Source organism: Aegilops tauschii, chromosome 1, assembly GCF_002575655.3.
Source record: "Aegilops tauschii subsp. strangulata cultivar AL8/78 chromosome 1, Aet v6.0, whole genome shotgun sequence".
Taxonomy (NCBI): domain Eukaryota; kingdom Viridiplantae; phylum Streptophyta; class Magnoliopsida; order Poales; family Poaceae; genus Aegilops; species Aegilops tauschii.
The window spans coordinates 70853673-70859176 of record NC_053035.3 but is presented as its reverse complement, the minus strand read 5'-3'; positions in this window follow the sequence as shown (position 1 = coordinate 70859176).

Sequence of the window (5504 nt, the reverse complement as noted above, 5' to 3'; positions counted from 1 at the left end):
GATTACGAATCATTTGACACGTGCGAACCATGCCTCATGGGTAAGATGACCAAGACTCCGTTCTCCGGAACAATGGAGCGAGCAACCAACTTATTGGAAATCATACATACCGATGTGTGTGGTCCAATGAGTGTTGAGGCTCGCGGAGGATATCGTTATGTTCTCACTCTCACTGATGATTTAAGTAGATATGGGTATGTCTACCTAATGAAACACAAGTCTGAAACCTTTGAAAAGTTCAAAGAATTTCAGAGTGAGGTTGAAAATCAACGTGACAGGAGAATAAAATTCCTACGATCAGATCGTGGTGGAGAATATTTAAGTCACGAGTTTGGTGCACACTTAAGGAAATGTGGAATAGTTTCACAACTCACGCCGCCTGGAACACCTCAGAGAAATGGTGTGTCCGAACGTCGTAATCGCACTCTATTGGATATGGTGCGATCTATGATGTCTCTTACCGATTTACCGCTCTCATTTTGGGGCTATGCTTTAGAGACTGCCGCATTCACTTTAAATAGGGCTCCGTCGAAATCCGTTGAGACGACACCGTATGAATTATGGTTTGGGAAGAAACCTAAGCTGTCGTTTCTAAAAGTTTGGGGATGCGATGCTTATGTCAAGAAACTTCAACCTGAAAAGCTCGAACCCAAATCGGAAAAATGCGTCTTCATAGGATACCCTAAGGAAACTATTGGGTATACCTTCTACCTCAGATCCGAAGGCAAGATCTTCGTTGCCAAGAACGGGTCCTTTCTAGAGAAGGAGTTTCTCTCGAAAGAATTGAGTGGGAGGAAAGTGGAACTTGATGAGATGATAGTCACCCCTTCCGAACCGGAAAGTAGCGCAGCGCGGGAAAATGTTCCTGTGGTGCCTACACCGACTGGGGAGGAAGTTAATGATGATGATCATGAAGCTTCAGATCAAGTTGCTGAACTTCGTAGGTCCACAAGGACACGTTCCGCACCAGAGTGGTACGGCAACCCTGTCCTGGAAATCATGTTGTTAGACAACGGTGAACCTTCGAACTATGAAGAAGCGATGGCGGGCCCGGATTCCGACAAATGGCTGGAAGCCATGAAATCCGAGATAGAATCCATGTATGAAAACAAAGTATGGACTTTGACTGACTTGCCCGATGAGCGGCGAGCCATAGAAAACAAATGGATCTTTAAGAAGAAGACGGACACGGATGGTAATGTGACCATCTACAAAGCTCGACTTGTCGCCAAGGGTTATCGACAAGTTCAAGGGGTTGACTACGATGAGACTTTCTCGCCCGTAGCGAAGCTGAAGTCCGTCCGAATCATGTTAGCAATTGCCGCATACTATGATTATGAGATATGGCAGATGGACGTCAAAACGGCATTCCTTAACGGCTTCCTTAAGGAAGAGTTGTATATGATGCAGCCGAAAGGTTTTGTCGATCCTAAGAATGCTAACAAAGTATGCAAGCTCCAACGCTCAATCTATGGGCTGGTGCAAGCATCTCGGAGTTGGAACATTCGCTTTGATGAGATGATCAAAGCGTTTGGGTTTACACAGACTTATGGAGAAGCCTGTGTTTCGAAAGTGAGTGGGAGCTCTGTAGCATTTCTCATATTATATGTGGATGACATACTATTGATGGGAAATGATATAGAATTCTTCGAAAGTATAAAGGCCTATTTGAATAAGTGTTTTTCAATGAAGGACCTTGGAGAAGCTGCTTATATATTAGGCATCAAAATCTATAGAGATAGATCAAGACGCCTCATTGGTCTTTCACAGAGTACATACCTTGACAAGATATTGAAGAAGTTCAGTATGGATCAGTCCAAGAAGGGGTTCTTGCCTGTATTGCAAGGTGTGCAATTGAGCACGGCTCAATGCCCAACCATGGCAGAAGATATAGAACAGATGAGTGTCATCCCCTATGCCTCGGCCATAGGGTCTATTATGTATGCCATGCTGTGTACCAGACCTGATATAAACCTTGCCGTAAGTTTGGTAGGAAGGTACCAAAGTAATCCCGGCAAGGAACACTGGACAGCGGTCAAGAATATACTGAAGTACCTGAAGAGGACTAAGGATATGTTTCTCGTTTATGGAGGTGACGAAGAGCTCGTCGTAAAGGGTTACGTCGACGCTAGCTTCGACACAGATCTGGATGACTCGAAGTCACAGACCGGATACGTGTATATTTTGAATAGAGGAGCAGTAAGCTGGTGCAGTTGCAAGCAAAGCGTCGTGGCGGGATCTACATGTGAAGCGGAGTACATGGCAGCCTCAGAGGCAGCACAGGAAGCAGTCTGGATGAAGGAGTTCATTACCGACCTAGGGGTGATTCCCAATGCGTCGGGCCCAATGACTCTCTTCTGTGACAACACTGGAGCTATTGCCCTTGCGAAGGAGCCCAGGTTTCACAGGAAGACCAGGCATATCAAGCGTCGCTTCAACTCCATTCGTGAAAGTGTTCAAAATGGAGACATAGATATTTGTAAAGTACACACGGACCTGAATATAGTAGATCCGTTGACTAAACCTCTCCCTAGGGCAAAATATGATCAACACCAGGACGCAATGGGTGTTCGATCCATCACAATGTAACTAGATTATTGACTCTAGTGCAAGTGGGAGACTGTTGGAAATATGCCCTAGAGGCAATAATAAATGGTTATTATTATATTTCTTTGTTCATGGTAATTGTCTATTATTCATGCTATAATTGTATTGTCCGGAAATCGTGATACATGTGTGAATACATAGACCACAACCTGTCCCTAGTAAGCCTCTAGTTGACTAGCTCATTGATCAACAGATAGTCACGGTTTCCTGACTATGGACATTGGATGTCGTTGATAACGGGATCACATCATTAGGAGAATGATGTGATGGACAAGACCCAATCCTAAGCATAGCATAAAAGATCGTGTAGTTTCGTTTGCTAGAGCTTTTCCAATGTCAAGTATCTTTTCCTTAGACCATGAGATCGTGCAACTCCCGGATACCGTAGTAGTGCTTTGGGTGTGCCAAACGTCACAACGTAACTGGGTGACTATAAAGGTGCACTACGGGTATCTCCGAAAGTGTCTGTTGGGTTGGCGCGGATCGAGACTGGGATTTGTCACTCCGTATGACGGAGAGGTATCTCTGGGCCCACTCGGTAATGCATCATCATAATGAGCTCAATGTGACTAAGGCGTTAGTCACGGCATCATGCATTGCGGTACGAGTAAAGAGACTTGCCGGTAACGAGATTGAACAAAGTATTGGGATACCGACGATCGAATCTAGGGCAAGTAACATACCGATTGACAAAGGGAATTGCATACGGATTGATTGAATCCTCGACACCGTGGTTCATCCGATGAGATCATCGTGGAGCATGTGGGAGCCAACATGGGTATCCAGATCCCGCTGTTGGTTATTGACCGGAGAGGCGTCTCGGTCATGTCTGCATGTCTCCCGAACCCGTAGGGTCTACACACTTAAGGTCCGGTGACGCTAGGGTTGTAGAGATATATGTATGCGGAAACCCGAAAGTTGTTCGGAGTCCCGGATGAGATCCCGGACGTCACGAGAGGTTCCGGAATGGTCCGGAGGTGAAGAATTATATATAGGAAGTCCAGTTTCGGCCACCGGGAAAGTTTCGGGGGTTATCGGTATTGTACCGGGACCACCGGAAGGGTCCCGGGGGTCCACCGGGTGGGGCCACCTGTCCCGGAGGGCCCCGTGGGCTGAAAGTGGAAGGGAACCAGCCCCTAGTGGGCTGGGGCGCCCCCCTTGGGCCTTCCCCCCATGCGCCTAGGGTTGGGAACCCTAGGGGGGGAGTTCCCCCTTACCTTGGGGGGCAAGGCACCCCTTCCCCCCCCACTTGGCCGCCGCCCCCCCCTTGGATCTGATCTCCAGGGGCCGGCGCCCCCCAGGGGGCCTATATAAAGGGGGGAGGGCAGCACACAACAGCCTTGGGCGCCTCCCTCCTCCCCTGCAACACCTCTCTCTCTCTCGTAGAAGCTCGGCGAAGCCCTGGACGAGACCCGCTACATCCACCACCACGCCGTTGTGCTGCTGGATCTCCATCAACCTCTCCTTCCCCCTTGCTGGATCAAGAAGGAGGAGACGTCGCTGCACCGTACGTGTGTTGAACGCGGAGGTGCCGTCCGTTCGGCACTCGGTCATCGGTGATTTGGATCACGGCGAGTACGACTCCGTCATCCACGTTCATTGGAACGCTTCCGCTCGCGATCTACAAGGGTACGTAGATGCACTCCCTTCCCTCGTTGCTAGTACACTCCATAGATGCATCTTGATGAACGTAGGAAAATTTTTAAAATTATGCTACGATTCCCAACAGTAACTCCCAAGGGTTTGATAGTAAACAGGACAATAGGTACTACCTCATCTACTTCCCAAAACCCACATATTAATCAGATCCTAATCATGAAGTTGTTTGAGGATTGATCTAATACAATAAAACTGGGTAATGAAAAGTATGATCAAAGTGTGAACTTGCCTGCAATGTTGATGAAGATGATTCGCACTCATAACTCTTGATAGTTCTACTCGTCACACTCCGTTCAATCTATCGTAAGCAAGCAATGGTAATCACACATAAGCAATCACTCAAAAGATCGGAAAGATCGAAGAAAACAATTTGGAAAACTTCAAAATCGAGCAAATAACTCTTGCAACTATGAACATTTTCTAACAGTACCAAAATTATATGAATTTGGCCTTATCACAAAGTTTAGGTCAAGAGCTTCGATTAGCAAAAAGAATCAACTCAAACGGAGCTACAAAACTCAAGTTACGATCAAACGAAGTTTGAATTCAAATCTGATCTAATTCAAATTTTAAAATTTCAAAAACATGTTTGAGTTGGATTACTGGATAGAGGGGATCATAACGAAGAAGTGGGCGTTGGTTTCGTTGGATTTGGACAAACGAGTAAAAAGTTGTGACCGATTGAAGATCGGGGACTAATCTGTGAATAAATTTTTCACAAACGGGTCCCTGGCTGAAAAATAAAAGAAAAAGAAAAGCTCTACAGAAAGAACGTTCGCTGCCGAACGCTAACTGACGAAAACCGTTCGCTGCAAAGACTAAAGCAACAAACATTCACTACTTAAGGAAAAACGGTTTGCAATAAAAAAAACTAGCAGATCTAATCTACAGCGTCGAAACTAGATCGGACGGTCGAGGCTTACCCCGGCGGTTGACGGCGCCGGCGGGGAGGAAGACGGCGGCGGCTTCGGCCTCGGACGGGGCCGGCTGCTCCGGGGTCGGCGGCGACGGGCGAAGGCACGAGGAGGCGCGGCGCGATGCGACGGTGACGGCGGTGGCGGCGGCGGCGGTCGGGGGCGACGGAGTGGAACGGGGCTACGGCGTGGATCTCCAGCGGCGGCGGCTAATTCCGGCGACGGAGTGCGGCGGCTAGGGAGGAGGAGATAAAAGGGGGTCGGGGTCCCGGGGCCCGGCTTATAAAGCGGAGGGGCCGGCGGTGGCTTGGGCAAGGGGCAGGT